This window comes from Zootoca vivipara, chromosome 4, assembly GCF_963506605.1.
Source record: "Zootoca vivipara chromosome 4, rZooViv1.1, whole genome shotgun sequence".
Lineage (NCBI taxonomy): Eukaryota > Metazoa > Chordata > Lepidosauria > Squamata > Lacertidae > Zootoca > Zootoca vivipara.
Window position 1 is genome coordinate 91,644,315 of NC_083279.1, and position 18,666 is coordinate 91,662,980.

At 46.4% G+C, this 18,666-nt stretch overlaps 1 protein-coding gene across 2 annotated transcripts in view; it reads left to right on the plus strand.

The window, feature by feature from the left end:
* The first annotated feature begins 1,146 nt into the window (after positions 1-1,146).
* RAB30 (RAB30, member RAS oncogene family) overlaps positions 1,147-18,666 on the plus strand; it is a 39,543-nt gene continuing 22,023 nt past the window's right edge. Inside the window, exons 1-2 of one of the 2 annotated variants that reach the window (XM_060273908.1) lie at positions 1,147-1,356; positions 2,987-3,009. The gene's annotated coding sequence lies outside the window, so the exon portion shown is untranslated. The remainder of the gene's footprint in view (positions 1,357-2,986; positions 3,010-18,666) is intronic. The other variant, XM_035115332.2, reaches the window with a different exon arrangement.

Consider the following 18,666-nt stretch of genomic DNA (forward strand, 5'->3'; position numbering starts at 1 on the left):
AAAATAAAAATAAAAAAGTAATTAAGTTGCATTACTGAAACAAATGCACTTTTCGATGATATTCTAATTTTCCTAGTTTCACCTGTAGATGGACCTTTCTATCCATGCCCAGGTAAGTAGCAGGCGCCACTAATCACAATGGGATTTCCTGGCTCAGGGTTTGCGCTCTGCACTGGTGCTGCAGCAACGGATTGTTTCGGTGTTTAAACTGCCATTAGGGGAACCCGGCCCGAGAGAGGCGCCCGGGAACCGAACGCGGGGTTCCCGGAGACGCCCGCAACGAGCGCTCTAACCTCTGCGCCACCCGCGGAACACTGCGGTCTGGGGACACCTATGAAGGGGCGGGGTAGGCGCAGCCGCGCTTCCGTCGGGGGTTCCCACGGCAACACGCCGCCCCCGGCCACCCAGCGCGCGCCCCCGCCCGTCACTTATCACGGAGGGGAAGGGAGAGGGAAAGAGAATCGCCAAACGCATCCGAGGACTTTTGACCTCCTCGCGCCCACCGTCGCTTCTCTCTCTCTCTCCCCCCCCCTCAGGTTGAAAAGCTCTCCTCAACCGTTCCGGTTCGCTTTAACCCCCCTCCCAATCGCTCCCCCACCCTCCCCTTCTCTCCCACCGCACCGCCACTTTAAACCCGGCTTCCTTAGGGCCGCTCCTCCTCTCCGCAGGACGCCCGTCGAGAACCGCACTGCCGCCACCGCCGTCATCAACGCCGCCAATATGGCCGCTCTGAGAGAGCGAGCGGGCTCGGCTCCCGAAGCCTTAAGGCCCTCCCTCAGCTCCTTTCTCCTTTCCGAGGCCGCGCCGCGCGGGGCTTCACGGGAGTTGTAGTGCAGCGTACCACCAGACGCGCCTGTAGTGCCCCGGGGCGGAACCGCGCCCCGGGACTACGTTTCCCAGGGACCCAAGGGACGCCTGACCGGAGGGGCCAATGGGAAGGCTCTGTCTTCCCTTTTCCCCGCCCCCCGCCTCCGCCCCCTCCCGAGCCACAGAAGGATGATGTAATTGCAAAGCGGCTGAAGGGCGGGGCTGTCCTTCTGCGCTGCAATTCATTGTGCCAGACCCAGATCGGTGTGCAGCCTCCTCCTCCCTCCTCTCCTCCCCCTGCTATTGCTGCTTCCAGCAACCAGGGCAGCAGCAGCAGTGACTGAATCCCAAGCAAAAGGGGGCGGGAGTGGGTGGCTTGGTTGGTTGGGGAGGAAGCGGCGCACACACACGACCTTCTACAGTTTGCATCCCAAGGGAACTGCTTCGCAAGCTTTGCCCCGCTCATGTCTAATTAAGTGACTTGGTTTCCAACCTGGCCTCTTGGCTTATGTTCTTTGTAAAGGGCAGGGAGCAGCAGTCCCAAACCAGGTGAGTTGCGCGATGCTTTATTATTTTATTTAAAGCATTATTCCCCCTTCTTCATATATATCAGCTTGCTAGTCTGTCTAAAATCGGAAACGTGTTGTGGATGTATGCATTGGCGGCGGCGTGGGGGGGGGCACGCTTTGTCTCCTGGTTCTCTCCCCTCCCTGCTGTTTGGATGCAACATCGCCCAAAGCAAAGTGATAATGATAATGAGCCGCCTCCTAACTCTGAAGATTATTGATGAGCCCCAGCAACAAAGCCTTGGAGTTGTCTGTAAACCCGGTGTTTCCCCATCTTCCTCCTCCTGTCTTTTTTTTCTTTTTGGGAAAGGAAAGGTTACATGTGCAGAATCCCTACAGAGACGAGCTTGCTTGCTGAATGCTTATAAGACTGTGTTTCTCTGCCTGCCTCTCTCCTCTTTCTTCCAATTTCCAGATGTTGGGGTGTGAGTGTCTGGGACAGTTGAAGCACCTAATTGTGGCATTGACTGAACATAGCCGGGTGTGTTCGTGTTTTGGGGGGCTGCGGTGGAGAGTCTTTGGCACGTTGAACAATTACTGGGTGCGAAAGAGATGATTTAATGCAAGCTTCGAAGACTTGAGTCAGCTCCTTACCCACCACTCTTTCTGCCTCCTTTTTTTGCAAGATCAGTAGAGGATATAAATGTGTGTTTGTGTGTGTGTGGTTAAATGTCAGAAATGTTTACTATGGGAAATGACTCTCGTCTTTTTTTAAAAAAATAAATAGATGGCATAAACAGTAGTCATAGGGGTAGGCGAGTGGTGTTTAAAATAGAGATAAAAATTAATAGCCCTCCAGGAACCTCACGCCCTGGGTACATTTACTCAGAAGTAAGCTCCAAAGAGTTTGGTGGGGCTTAGGCTGCAGTCCTAAGCACCCTTGGACTTAGTGGAATTTACTTCTGAGCAAAGTACATAGGATCACACTGTAATTTCCTATAGGGAGGGTGCACTCCTACTCTCACTTGGAAGTTTATCCTGTTGAATAAAATGGGACTTGCTTCCACCATGCGTATTTGAAAAGATTGGTCTGTAAGACATGCTTTTGCATGCATGTATGGTAAGGCTGAGATCCTAAGCGTGCTTACTAGGAAGGAAGTTTCATTCAGCTTGGTGGGACTTGTTTCTGAGGAAGTCTGCATCCTATCCCGCTACATAGCCAATGTACGGTATGTTGCAATGAGTATTCCCACCTCCCTCCAAAAAATCCCACTCCATTCCCCACTCCTGTTTTTCCTTTTCTTTCTGATGGTTGCTAACAGGCTTGGAATCTCTCTCTCTCTGTGTGTTTTCAACTCTGTAAAAACTTTGGCCACATACTAACGAAAAATTCCAAATGACCATATGCAAGCCATAAATTGTCAGGGAAGCGGCTGTACTGGTCCAGTTTTATTCTCTTGGCAACCAGAATCAGTCACTCACTGTTCTTAATGCTGCCAAGATGCTCAGAGAGATGGAAGGCCCTGGGAATGTTGGGATAAATGCCTGATTGGCGAGGAGAAAAGCAAACATTGACACAGCAAGGACTTGGGCTGTTCTGCTCTTTCTCCTGGGATGACTGGCGTCTTAAAATAGTCTGAAAGATTCTTATTGGTCCTCTTCATTTTTTTCAGGAACCATCCTCAGTTTTTCAAAGGTGGGTCTTTGTAGCCTGAGCCTCTGAATGTCAACTTGGAAGTAAGCATCACTGAGTTCAGCAAGTTTGCATAACTTGCAGCTGTGTTTCAGATGCTTGGGCACCCTGATGAATAAAGTGCAGTCTTGTCAAAAGCCATACAGTTGCAATACTTGCGTTTCTGATAAGGCTGAATTTTAGATGAAGGGTCATCATTGCTCTCTCCCCCACCCCCAAATATTAATTGTGCGGACTGTGTGAGAATCTGCAAAACTAAATGTGACAGCTCTTTCTCTTCTTGTGGATTGAGAATCCAATGTGTGGGGAGGAGATTAGAAGAGGCAAGTCACCTTCCCCCCCACCCCCAACATGAAGTTGTGTGTGGGTAAGGGAGAATGAGTTAGGTCTGCTCAGCCCAGCAGCTTAGCGTATGACAAATCAGTGTCTTAGTCTCAGCCCCAATTCATTATAGGGATTGTGAGGGTCTATTATTCTAACTTTCAAGAACTCCTGACTGCATATTATGTGCTACCACTGGCAGAAATATGCTGCGTTGCAGGCGGATAAATGCTCCATGCACTGGGAAGGAGCTTAAAAAACATTGTGTTCCCTGCACACAGTGTTGTTCCTTAGGGAAGGGCTTTTCTACAGCCTGCATGCAGGGAGAGTAGCAACTCTATCAGCCCCATCAACTGTTGTTCCAGTGCAATCCGAAGGGGTTTACAGTATTTCCAAATAAACTGCTTCGGATTGAGCCATCAGTGCATTTGAGATGTGCTGGCTGCAATGGGTTTATGCAGAACTGGCTCCAGTTTCCAGGGAGTTCTTGGCATAGTGCCCTCTGGTGGAACGCCTCATGTGTTCTCCCTCACCTGGAGTGCTTCCCTGGCAGGGGTGGGCAGCCATGGCAATTTGGGCTGCTACTTTTGAATTCCCCCCAATGCTCCTGATGCAGCATCACTCCTGGGCAGTGTGGGAAATTAAAACGGCAGCTCCCCACATCCAGCTGCCCAGCTGGGATCAAAGGCATCCTGCTGGGGTGCTGGGGCCCTAGGAGCTGCCCAGTATGCCACATCTTGATACTGGCTCTGGAGCCCTTATCCTAACTTGAGCTCTCGCTACTTATTTGAGAGCAATCCTTTGGCTTATTTGGGATTATATGTTGCCAGAGTTTATGTTTCTTATGCAAACATATACTCTGGTGGCATAAAATCCCAAATAAACCAAAGGATTGCTACCAGATAAGGAGAGCTCAGCATGAGACTTTTAATATCAGGGTTGTGGGTTTGAGCCTTACATTGGGTGAAAGATTCCTGCAGTGCAGGGGGTTGGACTAGATGACCCCCAGGATCCCTTCCAATTCTGCAGTACTGTGGTTCTGTGGTTTAAGGGTATTCTGGACTGTGGTTGGAAGCAAGCTCGTTGACAAGCAGCAGGACTTTCTGTTCAGTGCCCCACCCCAATAGCTACTAGGTTTACAATGGTTTTGGGGAGGGTGTTATGGGATTTGGCTAAAGAGTCAGGCAGTGGGGCTTGTAGCTTTTATTAAGAGACCCCTCCCCCCATCGCCTATAATTAATGCAATTGATGAAAGCACTATGTGGAAGAACAGTGGGATCCCAAGTTAAATTCCACTGGTTTCAGCAGCTTGTCCAAGTAAAAGCATACAGAGGAGAAAAACTGGTGTGTGTGTGTGTGTGTGTGTGTGTGTGTGAGAGAGAGAGAGATCTGTCTTAAGTGGTTTGTGGATTATTGGCCTGGCGTCATTGTGTTGGTTCCTGTATAGAGTTCTTTCCCTGGAAGGGAACGGCTCGAATTGAATCCATATGGCCGCCTAGCTGCCTCTCCTCCGCCGCTACTGCATAGATTTGTTCCTGCGCTTCCCTTGTGTAACTGACACTGTTTTGTCCTCTGGCAAACTTTCATTGGAATCGCATTGCCCTGCGTGACATGAGTTCGGGATGAACAATGAACCCCCCTGTTCCTTGAGATCAACGCGTTTGTAAACACTGGCACAATGGCCACAAAAGCCGATATTGCAGCACATCCTATTTGATATCATTTTCTTTAATCTTGCGAGTGCAATTCCCTTCCCGAGGGATCGACATTCCTCAGCTCAACCGCCTTGCATTTATATTTTATCTGATCTCTTTTCCTTCCTTTCTTATTGTTGTCAAAGGAGAGCAACAATGCAGCGACAGCCCAGGTCCCTTCTGCTTGCCATAGATTTCTTTATTTCTTTTGTGCCTGGAATTGCTTCTTTTATTTTACCCTCCCCCACCCCTTTTTCTTGGCAAGTTGGGGGTAAAGAAATATGCAGTTTCCTGCGCTGGCTATAAAAGCAGAGGTTTTTCTAGGAGCCTTGGCCCAGAAGGACGAGCTTTGAAAGTTCAGCCTGATAAGTTTGTCTTGGGGGGCTTCCTTGGTGAACTAGTGATATGTGAGCTATGAGAAAACTATGCAAGGACTTTAGGAAAAAGGGCGTGTTGGAGTCTCCAATCCAAACATAGCACTTTTGGAGCATATGTTGTTCATATAGTTGTTAAAGTCATTTGTGTTACTGTGGGCTTGTTCATTGTTGTTGCTGTTTTTATTATTTTTTAAATGCCTTACTAACCATTGTTCCTAAGGTTTGGGATGGGTGGGTAACAATGCCATTATCCAAAATAAAAATTATAAAACAACAACAACTCTTTATAGTTTCAGTTCTGTGCACACTTAATTGGGGCAAATCACTTTTGGCCCCACCAAGTTCAATGTGATTTACCCCAAGTATAAGCATGCAAACTTAATTTTAATAATGGCGTGGTCACCCACCCACTGTGGCACTTTCCTAAGCTTTGCAGTCTAGTCCAATGCCTGTTTGTTCCAAACAGCCATCGGACTGGACTGCAAAGTTAAGGAAAGTGCTGTGTTGCTGTAGGTAGTGCTTTATTCCAAGTGGAAAATCCACCCACTTAGATTCTGTAGAAAAGAAGAGCCTGTGCAGAAATAAGCTTTTGCAAGTGCAGCTGCCGTGGAGATACTTCTGGATGCTCATTTGGGCCCCATTGAATGGCACTTTGGAGTGTAGATGTGCTTCTCCATCTGGGCCTGCTGTTTATTGCAAGCTCATAGCGCTTGGTCAGAGACATGGGATTGCTGGTGAGCTCCTTTATCTTAGGGCCATCTCAGTGATTTCAACTGGACAGCAGATTTGCAGAATGGGACCCTTTCCAAGCTGCTTCAGAAGTCAGTTGAGCTGACCCACTGGGATTCAAACTAGCATGCCCACCCTGACATCTCACGGACCAGACTCAGATAGTCTGATTCAGTTATTTGTGGATCGGCCTATTAGTCTTTTATTTCCTACCACTAAATAATTAGCATGACAGTAATTCTTCTTTTTGGAGAGCCTTTAAAGCATTTGAGCAAAATGCAAAATATGTTATGAAGGACCGTGTGTGTGTGTGTGTGTGTGTGTGTGTGTGTGTGTGAGGGAGAGAGCCTTTGCATTTCCTAAAGCTAGAGAGAGCTATAACTACAGACCCTCCAAGTGTCCCTATTTTCCCGACAGTCCCGGATTTACAGAAGCTGTCTCAGTTTCTGGTTTGATTCCAAAAGGTCCCGCTTTTCCTTAGAACGTTCCTATTTTCATCAAAGAAATGTTGGAGAGTATGGTGTTAGACTAAGCTAAGGAGATAAGTAATTGTACATACAACCTTTAGAAGACATCTATATACAGTAGGAAAGTTTTTTTTTAATGTTTAGTGCTTTATTTTGTTTTTATACGTGCTGGAAACTGCCCAGATTGGCTGGGGCAACCCAGTCAGATGGACGGGGTATGAATATTATTATTATTATGAAACAGGATGGCCCTATGTTCATCAAAGAAATGTTGGAGGGTGTGTAACTATAGCCAGCAAAAAATACATGCAAATCTTAGAGGAAGTACTGTATGTTTATAGTTTGCGTTTAAAAGATATCCCAGACACTGAGTTGCCTAGGCATCTAAACTTGTTATTTTTCTTCTTCCCTGCACAGCACTAGCATATTGATTTTTGGTCTTAAGACTGGGGAATAAAAGTGTGTTGTTGTTGTTGTTGTTGTTGTTTTAAAAAAATCTGTTCTTACCATCTTATGTGCAAAATAAGATGGCTAGCCCTGATTAAAAAGCAGCCAGGAGATCCAGGACTGAATTCACTTTCAGTGAAACTAGAATGTTTGTGACATAGAAGCTGTTTGGCCAGCCAGGTCTAGACCGGGGAGGCCCTTTTCCATACAGCTGCCTGCTGGATTGGTGAAACATAGGTAGCGATCAGACCATTAGTCCATCTAGATTGGTCCATCTAGATTAGTATTGTCTACAAACAGCCGGGTTATCTATTCTTAAATCCAAATATTCCAGCAGATTTGTAATGTTTCTAATGTTACTCTGAATCTGTCTGCCGGGGAGAAAGCCTGCTTGATCACTGTGGATAATCTTCTGGAGGATTTTTTTTTTTTTGTTCTTTCGGCTAAAATATACACGTATAATTTATAATCATTGTTCAAGAGCGATATAGGCCTAAAATTAGTTACTGCTTTCTGGTCTATTTCTTGTTTTGGGATCAGCGTAATAAAGCTTTCTTTCCATGACTCAGGCATTACACCTTCTTTGAAAATATTATTCATAATATTTTTAAGAGGTTTGGACAGGACATCCTCTAATTTTTTATAGTAAACTAGCTGGCCCTGCCACGCGTTGCTATGGCTCATCCGTGTGATTCCCCCCACCCTGTGCCGATCCATGATGTATCCCGCCCCCTCTTCCCCCCCCACCCACCGGCTTATCCCAGTGATTCCCCCCACCTTGTCCCGACCCATGACGTATCAAGCCCCCTCTTCCCGCCACCCCCCCGGCTCATCCCTGTGACTGGTCCCACTGTGTCCTGACCTATCCCGTCCCCTCCTGTTGAGTGCTGTTGAGAGGGAAGGTTTTATAGGTGCAGTACCAGTGTATCCGCCACTAGAGGGCACTGTTTTGCAACCTGGTTCTTTTCCCAGCATGCATTTTCGTCTGAGTGGTGTGTTTTGAAACACAGGGTTTTGGGGTTTTTACCTGGCACAAGTCTTAGTAAACTTTTCTATAGCCTTCGGACATTCGCATATGATGTTGTGTCAAAATTTCACCTCAATCGGCCAAGCGGTTTTGTTAAACATTGGAGATGAAGGAACCTACCCAGTTTACATTTTTATATATAGATAGCCGGGAGGCCGTCCGGTCCTGGTGTCTTTTCTGGCTTAGCTTCTTTAATTGCTTTTTGGATTTAAAAAGCTGTAATGGGTGCATTCAAGATTTCTCTTTGTTCATTAGAGAGTTTTAGTAAATTATTTTGATCTAAATATTCTTTTACTTCTTCAGTTGTTTCTCTTCCCTCTTTGTAGAGTTCTCTATAAAATTCTGCAAATCTGTTTTCGATTTCCTTGGGGTTACTTATTATTTTATCATCAATTTTAATTTTATTGATTATCCCAGGCATCCCCAAACTGCGGCACTCCAGATGTTTTGGCCTACAACTCCCATGATCCCTAACTAACAGGACCAGTGGTTGGGGAAGATGGGAATTGTAGTCCAAAACATCTGGAGGGCCGAAGTTTGGGGATGCCTGGATTATCCTTTAACACTCTTTTTTCTTTAACTGCCACGCCCCTGGCTTGTTAGCAGACTCGAAAGTTTCTAAGGCTTGCTTCATAATCTGAGATGATTGTTGGGTGGGATGGAAGCTGTATGTTGATCTATATCATAGAATCATAGAGTTGGGACAGATCTAGTCCAGCCCCCTGCAATGCAGGAATATGCAGTTGTCCCATACAGGGATTGAACTTGCAACCTTGGCATTATCAGCATCATGCTCTTACCAACTGATCTATTCAGGCTGATATAACCCCCAGCATGTGAAGCCAGAGATTCTAGCCCTGTAGGTTTCTGTACCTGACTAACACATCAACTACTCACACTGCAAGCAAATTAACAGACAAGCAGTTTGGAAATAAATGTGGGAATTAGCAGCACCCTGGAGGATTCGGCGGTGGCCTTTTCTTGATGAATAAGGAGTCTTCTTTGTTGTGCTGCCTCCTTTTAGTGCAATGATTTAAATGGTGAAACGATCCCTTTGCAGTAACTGTACCTTGTTGACAATCCTATGTAATTTTAACTGAAACGGGTTGCCGACTGCCTGTTTTGTTCAAGTGGCGTAACGGGAAAGTTAAGCTATATGTAAGGTCTAATTTTGTCACTCACTGCCAGCACTGGGTTGTAGGCTGCAGCAGCAGGAACTAACACGAGCACCTGCTGGATTTTGGGGGTAAGGGGGGCTGGCATAGGAGCTGTTGGCCTGAGGTTCATGCAGAACATTCATGGTTTGGGGTCTAAGCTGCAGTGTCCTGAAGTGAGCAGGAGGCAGCTGCATGGAAATGGTCAGCCAGACAGGCATGGCTTAAAATAGGCCATTGGCGCAGGCAACCCTGCAGCCGTGACCTGGGAGTATTTATGGCTCAGCTAGGTTAGGGAAGGCCGTAGGCTGTCTGGTGAGGACCTGAGCAGGATAGTTCCACTTAATAAGAGGAAGGGAAAGACTTGAGGGCATCCTGAGCAAGTTTGCAGATGACACCAAATTGGGAGGGGTGGCTAATACCCCAGAGGACAGGATCACACTTCAAAATGACCTTAACAGATTAGACAACTGGGCCAAAGCAAACAAGATGAATTTTAACAAGGAGAAATGTAAGGTACTACACTTGGGCAAAAAAAATGAAAGGCACAAATACAGGATGGGTGACACCTGGCTTGAGAGCAGTACATGTGAAAAGGATCTAGGAGTCTTGGTAGACCACAAACTTGACATGAGTCAGCAGTGTGATGCAGCAGCTAAAAAAGCCAATGCAATTCTGGGCTGCATCAATAGGAGTATAGCATCTAGATCAAGGGAAGTAATAGTACCACTGTATTCTGCTCTGGTCAGACCTCACCTGGAGTACTGTGTCCAGTTCTGGGCACCACAGTTCAAGAAGGATACTGACAAGCTGGAACGTGTCCAGAAGAGGGCAACCAAAATGGTCAAAGGCCTGGAAACGATGCCTTATGAGGAACGGCTTAGGGAGCTGGGTATGTTTAGCCTGGAGAAGAGAAGGTTAAGGGGTGATATGATAGCCATGTTCAAATATATCAAAGGATGTCATATAGAGGAGGGAGAAAGGTTGTTTTCTGCTGCTCCAGAGAAGCGGACACAGAGCAATGGATTCAAACTGCAAGAAAGAAGATTCCACCTAAACATTAGAAAGAACTTCCTGACAGTAAGAGCTGTTCGGCAGTGGAATTTGCTACCAAGGAGTGTGGTGGAGTCTCCTTCTTTGGAGGTCTTTAAGCAGAGGCTTGACAGGCATATGTCAAGAATGCTTTGATGGTGTTTCCTGCTTGGCAGGGGGTTGGACTGGATGGCCCTTGTGGTCTCTTCCAACTCTACGATTCTATGATTCTATGATTCTAAGCAGTGTACAGTGGTACCTCGGGTTACAGACGCCTCAAGTTACAGACCCTTCAGGTTACAGACTCCACTAACCCAGAAATAGTACCTTGGGTTAAGAACTTTGCTTCAGGATGAGAACAGAAATCATGCAGCAGTGGGAGGCCCCATTAGCTAAGGTGGTATCTCAGGTTAAGAACAGTTTCAGGTTAAGAACGGACCTCCAGAATGAATTAAGGTTACCAGTGTACATATAAACTGTAGAAATAGCATAAAATCATTAAAAACGCCAGGAGAATATTGGCCAATTTTCCGAAAAATTGGAAATGCAGAGGTACAGAATCCAGGGGATCAGGGAAGTCCGAGCACAGTCCTGTTTTCAAGAGGAGATAAGTAGTCTTCAAGAACTTGCTGTAAGGAATGCCAAAATGCAGTCTATACACAACCTGTTTCAAATCCTATTGCTAGTTGTAAGGGTCGTATTGATCTCCAGGCTCGAGTAGTTTAAAGTGTGTGCAATCTGTCCTTGATATACCCGCCTAAACATTTCACCCTCCAGAGGTTGTCGAGCATGGCCGATGGCTTGGGATGATGGGAGTCCAGCAACATCTGGAGGACCAAAGCTTCCCCACACATGTCCTAAAAGGACCTGGGGCTTTAGAGGTCAGCACCAGCTTTGGCTGCCAGTTTGTTTCTGAAGATGGCAATCTGAAGATTGCTTCTACGCGGCAGACACCGTTTGAGCTGATTGCACTTGGTGAACTGTGTTTAAAGGCACTTCCAAGTGAAGCACCATAATTGGATGTAGCAAGTTTGTGAGTCACTGATGGAATTTGCCTCAGATGGGAGAGAAATGGTGTGTGTGTGTGAGGAAGTGGGTGATGTGTATGGTGGGGTATTGGTTGGGCAAAGGCGTAGGTGGGGCCAGCGAGCGGAGCCCTTAGTGTGGGGCATGCGTGTAAAATCTTGGTGCAGTGGTTAACCACTGCTTCTTTCAAGGGGCCTTTAAATATGATGCACTTTTATGATTAGTTGTGTTCAGTGCTTTAGGATATCATCTGAAGCAGAGAACAAAGGACAAAATACTTGCAGATCGCCATATTTTTTGCATTAGCTTAGGAAAGGGTGGCCTGAGTTCATTTTCCCCCTCTCATCCTTCTCAACTGTTCATGAAATTTCATCCTGAAGTAAATAAGCTGTTCAGTTAGTGGCGCAACTGCGTTGACACGAACTGAACACTTTAGTTTTATTTGTAGCAACGCTTCCAGTTCTAATAGCTGATCTTTTTGCCTTAACACTTTCTTTAGACATAATTTCTCCCTAACAAGCTTGGGGTTATTAACCAACTGAGCTATCCCTGGTCATTCAAAACAGGAAGAGTCTTTCTGGTAGTTCTCCCATCCTGTGGGTTAGGGGTAGGGAACCTGCAACCCATGGGCAATAATGGAGCAACCCATGGAGCAACAATGCAAAAATGCCTCATCGTCTATGCGGAATCATTTTAGGTATTTGGAGGTAGCGATCTCGCATCTCCTTAATCTTCTCTTCTCCATGCTAAATACACTATTTCAGCTGTGTTTTGTAGGTCTTGGTTGGCAGATCCCTTACCATTCTGGTATCCCTCCTTTGAACACACTCCAGTTTGTCAATCTCCTTCTTAAAATGTGGCACCTAGAACTAGACACAGTACCCAGAGTGTCTCAGGAACTGTAGTTTGTGAAATGGCCTGTGGCGTGCTGTTTGGTGTCCTAGGGCTCACTGACGCCAGTGTTTGAAATTAGCCAGTGTTTGAAATTAGCCATGCGCCAGGTGCATTTTGCACCCTGGCTATCGCCCACTTGCAGCCAAGTGAAGATGCCCGGGCACCAGGGTGGTGCCTGACATCTCCACCATCTGGAGATGCATGCCTGGGGATCACTGGATCTTGACTGGTTTCACAGACTAACACCACATCCTGTAGAATTCTATCAGTTATATTTTACCTGCACAATCGGAATGAATTTCAGGAACCAGAAAGCTTTTTCTGTACATTCTGAGCAGGAGCGGTCACCATTAAGAAAAAGAGGCTGGAATAGGCCAATATATATGTGGACTGTCCCTGTATCAAGTGCCATTTCTTTTTAAAGTTCCCTAAGTTCTTAACCTGGCTCATGGTTGTCATCTGAACTAGCCAACTGTTTTTAATTGAAGCAAAATAGAAAAAAATTCCTTCAGTAGCACCTTAAAGACCAACTAAGTTTTTATTTTGGTATGAGCTTTCGTGTGCATGCACAGTTCAGAAATGTGCATGCACACAAAAGCTCATACCAAAATAAAAAAACTTAGTTGGTCTTTAAGGTGCTACTGAAGGAATTTTTTTCTATTTTGCTTCGACTCAGACCAACACGGCTACCTACCTGTAACTGTTTTTAATTGGTAATTACAGTCGGTCCATCACTGCAGTTAAGTCTGCAACAAGGAAATGCATGTATTGGGTCCTCCTGATGGCATTTGAGATTGAATCCTTTTTCCTCTCCTTCCGCCATGCTGTTCCTGTGGCCTCCCTGCTGCTTCTTCTTTTTAAATAATCTTTTAAAAGAACCCAAACTTTTTGTGCTGCTTGCAGTCAGCAATTGCGACCATGCTTCAGCAGAGCAAATCTGTTGAGTAAGGCTGTGCCGTTTATACATGGTTACCCCCGCTGTGCTTTTTCAAACAGAACAGGTGAGGGAGGTCACACTTTTAACAGTTGTGGTTCCTTGTCATGAATTGCTTGAGTGCCCTGTGAAACCTTTTTTTTTTGACAGCAGAACCAGGAGGCTTATGTGGTCGGCCTAACTGCACCTCTGTTACATACAGCAGAGCTGCAGCTGGGCACTTTTATCAAGTGGAAGACCTGCTTTTGTTTACTTTTTGTTTTTGGCACATCCACTATCTGTCAGTGAAAACTGGCTCCAAGTTATGGTACATGAGCTTGCCTATTACTTACAGGCCAGGAAATAGCAGACATGCCCCCAGGGAGCCGTCTCGCACCCATCAGACCCAATCCATTTCCTAATGAACCAGCCATCTGATAAGTGTCCATCTAAATGGATGTCATTAAGAAACTTCCCTCTCCTGATGGAACCATTTGCCTTGAATCATTAACAACTCTTACCATCCCCATTGGCTGGGTCCAGATCAGCTGGTGATGTGGAAACCCCAGTTAAGAAGCAAAGGAAGCCAGATTGACCCAAAAGAAAAATGACACCCACCCACCCATATTATTGCAATACTTTTCTTTGATCAGCTGAATTGTCACAAAATTATGTGCAAGCTTTTGAGTTCTCCAGAACTCTTCGTCAGGCTAGGCCAGTGGTTCCCAACAGGTGGTCCAGGGACCCCCAGGGGTCCGCAAGCTATGCCAGAGGGGTCCGCAAGATGCTATTAGAATAATATATATATTAAATATATTTCGTATGATAACAGATTTTTTGTTTTGGCCGCTTCCTGCATGAGCAGAGTCTAGCGCAAAACTAGAATTAGATACAGGCAGTAGTTCTGCTGTATGCCGTTAGGTGGCGCTTTACAAACACTACTGTTTTGCAAAGAGGCAGCGCGCGCATTCTACTAACGCTCACCTCCCCAAGATGCTTTGCGCGCGTCGGCTTCATTTGTGCGCTACTGCGCAGGTACCCTGTCTTCTCCATTCCCCTCCCTCCTCCATGGCGCGTGCTGCCTCTTTGCAAAACAGTAGTGTTTGTAAACAAAGCGTTGTTTTTCGCAGAAGCTACAGTTCGCGTAGTTAAAAATGGACCGTTGGTTAAAAAGTGGTTCATCTCATTAAGAACTGAAAATTAAAAGTAACTGTATACTGATGGAGTACTCTGTTGTAACTGTAAAAAACGTATGCATATAAAAAATAAAAAGACTCTTAATTTGGCTCTCACTTTTTAATTTTAGGATTAGGAATTAATGGGGGTCCTTGTCACAATAGCGGCTCGATGAGGGGTCCTCGAGAAAATTTTGTTGGGAACCCCTGGGCTAGGCAGTAAACAAAAGGGGAAAGGCAAGGGAAGAGAAGTTTGTTAGTGCTTGTATGCCTATCATATTTACGCGATGGCACAAGTGACTACCTGCCAGACTAGCTGGTATGTACTGTATCATATTTGCATGGCGCAATAGATATCTATCCTCTCCCCTCTTTTCTTGTTGAAGAGTTCTGGAGAACTCAAAAGCTTGTGCATGATTTAGTGACCTTTTAATTAGCCAAACAACAGTATTGCGCTGATATACCGGTAAATGCTTAAACCCCAGTTAGTAATGCCTGAGGGCAGAGTCAGAAATCGGTTAGCCTAAGAAGATGTTGTCCACCATGATCCAGGTTTAAATAAGTGCATGATGATATAAAGATTTTTAATATAAAAAAAATCTAGTCACTTCTATAGAGCGTGTACAGCTACAATCAATGCAGAGCCAGTATAGAGCTAGATGGACCAGCGGTTTGAGACAGCTTTGTATTCTCAAAATCCGAAGACGTCTGGCTACAATTAGCTGGCAGGCTAAGTTTAGGGTGCTGGTTTTGGCATATAAAGCCCTATGTTTGGGACCAGGATACCTGAAAAACCATCTTGTACATCCCATTGATCACTGCACCCTGCAGGTGAGGGCTTCCTTCAGGTATGCCATCTTACCAAGAGGACCTTTAGTGTTGTGATACCCTCCCTTTGAAATTCTGCTCCCCTTGAATATTAGCCAGGTGCCGTCTCTGTTGCCTTCCTCTTTACCACAAGCCTTTTTGGCCGAGATCTATCCCAGTCTGCAGCTGCCTTGGAATTGTTTTTGGAAGTTTTATTTAAACGGTCTTTAATAATTGAATTTATACCGTGCCCTTCCCCCCAGAGGAGTCCAGGGCAGCGTTTGTGTGTTTGCCTTCCTGGACCCCTTTTTGGGAGGGAAGGTGGGATATAAAATACAGTGAGTAAGTTAAGTACAGTAGGTAGTTTCGCCAGGCAACCGGTGTGTGTGTGTGTGTGTGTGTGTGTGTGTGTGTGTGTGTGTGTGTGTGTGTGTCAGAAATAATTGGGATTCCACATGTGTCTCATCCTGCTGGGGAGACTCAGCCAGATGGGTGGGGTACAAATAATAAATTATTATCATTATTATTATTTCTTCTCTCCCCCTAAATCCATCCTGCCAATGGAAATTGACAGCTCTCAGTTTTGATGCGCGAAGCAGCCATCTGGGAAAGGCCGGGCGTGCGCAGGGCTGCCTGGTTCTGGCGGGGGCCGGAGAAGCAGCTCTCCGGCCGGATCTTTGATTCTCTGTTCTCCGGGGTTGCAATTTAGCTGCTGCAGGAGCCGTCACGTGGTCCCAGCTCCGTGGAATGTATCGGTGGGCCGGTCTCCTGCCCCTTGAGCGGCAGGCGAAAGATGGGGAGCGGAGAGTAATTGTGTTTGCAGCACAAAGAGGGAAATCAAGAAATGGGCCGAGGAGCAGAGAGGACGTGGGAGAAAAGCTAACTAACAGCAAGCTGCACCCAGCTCCAGGGCTTTGTTTTGTGGGGTGGGGGTGGCGGGCTGTATTTATTTAAGAAATTTATATGCTACTCATTGTTCAAGAGGCCGCAAAAGGCAGTTTGCAGCATGGTGATCTAGTAAAACATGAGCTGCTTTGGGAGGAGAGGCAGGATATAAATTCAGTTAATAATGGGAATGATAAACACTGCACGCGTTCATAGGGTTGCGTTAAACGTAAATTCAACTCAAAAGTAGACCCGCTGAAATAAAAGGATGTGAGTTAGTCCTGCGGATTCATTTCGACAGCTATCCTGTGAGTGGAGCTGACGTTGGAGACCGCTCTCCATAGCTCAAATACAACCCAAACGTTTAAAACACTTTTCATAAATACAGTTTGTAACAATGTGCAACACATAATAAGCACTTTTGGCAAGAGGTTGGGAAACGTTTGCCCCCTGATTTTCTACTGTCAAGATTGTTACTAGTATATTTATATCCTGCTTTTTCCCCAGACGGAGGGGGCTTTAGCTGGGGCGGGGCAGGTTCTGTGGGACGTGTCTTTTATTTGTATAGATATAGGTTCTTAGGTTTTATTTTTTGTCTTTATTGCAGTTGGCATTAGTGTTGACAGTTGTGTTTGCAAAGTCACTTTAGGTCACTTTATTGTGAGCGGTACCTCCGAAGGGGAGGCCAACAAATTCTAAAAAGAAATATTCTCCCTCATGTGCTGCGTACCTTGGGAAGCGTAACTCTGGTTTCTAGTAGAAGGGATAGGATCTTGCAGCCTGGTGTGGGGGTTTATTTTTATTTTATCTTTTTTTTTAAAAAAAAGAAAAATTGGTTTTCCATTCACATGCTTCCAGCACTGTGGGTTTCTTGTCAGCCTCTTCTGATTATTCAGCAATATTGTCCCATTACGGCTTTGAAACCTCATTTCAGCACAATCTTTTCAGCCTCGGGGTTTTCACATGCCATGAAAGCACAAGACAGTTTATTACATGTTTCTCTGCATCTGGGGAAGGTGCCCCCCCCCTCCAACGCCTTTTCTTTCCAGGACAGGCTGTAGCTATTGAATTTCAAGCAGTCCTGCATGAAGTCAAACTGATCCAGGAGGAAGAAGAGAAGTGTGTGTGTGTGTGTGAGTGACTATTTAGGAAGGAAAGGTTTTAGAGCCTTGAGGATCACCCTTCAGCATGAAGCCAGATTTTATTCGTTTATTGATGTCTTATCCCTCTCTGCCAGGCATTTATGGGGTGTTAGTGGAGGGGCAGTACATTGGCTCCCAGTACGTTTCCGAGCACAGTTCAAAGTGTTGGTGCTGACCTTTAAAGCCCTAAACGGCCTCGGTCCAGTATACCTAAAGGAGCGTCTCCACCCCCATCGTTCTGCCCGGACACTGAGGTCCAGCACCGAGGGCCTTCTGGCGGTTCCCTCATTGCGAGAAGCCAAGTTGCAGGGAACTAGGCAGAGGGCCTTCTCGGTGGTGGCGCCTGCCCTGTGGAACGCCCTCCCATCAGATGTCAAAGAGAAAAACAGCTACCAGATTTTTAGAAGACATCTGAAGGCAGCCCTGTTTAGGGAGGCTTTTAATGTTTAAGAAATTAGTGTATTTTAATGTTTCTGTTGGAAGCCGCCCAGAGTGGCTGGGGAAACCCGGCCAGATGGGTGGGGTATAAATAATAAATTATTATTATTATTATTAGGGACACATCGTGCTCCTTCTGCGGTAGTTTGCTAGGTGCCCGCTCTGCACACAGCTCTCTCTTGTGGCTCCTGGAAGCTGTCAGCATGTGACAGCGGCCGTACCCCAGGAACAGCTTCTAAAAAAGGTAAAGGACCCCTGAGCGTAAGGTCCAGTCGCGAACGACTCTGGGGTTGCGCCGCTCATCTTGCTTTACTGGCCGAGGGAGCCGACGTTTGTCCACAGTTTTTCCGGGTCATGTGGCCAGCATGTCTAAGCCACTTCTGGTGAAACCAGAGCAGCGCACGGAAATGCCGTTTACCTTCCTGCCGGAGTGGTACCTGTTTATCTACTTGCACTTTGACGTGCTTTCAAACTGCTAGGTTGGCAGGAGCTGGGACCAAGCAACGGGAGCTCACCCTGTCGCGGGGATTCGAACCGCCGACCTTCTGATTGGCAAGCCCTAGGCTCAACGGTTTAGACCACAGCTAAACCAGGTGTGGGTAGCCGAAGGGTCTCAAAGCCTCAGTGAGTTAGGGGCTTCCCTTGCTTGTGAAGACAGGCTCCGGTGGATTGAGCAGATGAGATCAGTAGTGGGTCCAGTTGGTCAATAAGACAGTTTCTGCACATGCTGTAGAAGGAAGTGGGGGGGGGGCAGATGCAGCTCGTCCACCTGGCAAGGGAGCCCATCTAAGAGAAGGGAAACTCTGACCTCCGCTGCCTTGCACCGCATTTGTGGGGTAGAAGTAAAGGCCAAAGGGGTAGAAGTAAAGGCCAAAGAGTAAACCCTACACAAATGCGGTGCAGTCCCTAAGATGGTTGGATGGTGTCTTGTACGCCTCCTTCCAGCAACTCCTGCAGCCAAGCTGGTGGCAAACGTCTTGCTCTGCTTTCCTTTGGACCAAGGTCGAGAGGGAGGTCTTGTCGTCTGGGCAGCCCAGGACCTGCCTAGACTTGCACCATACACACTGCCCAGGCTTGTGCAGCACGGAGGTCACTTCGATGCTGCTAATACAGTACAGCATTCACCCCCAGG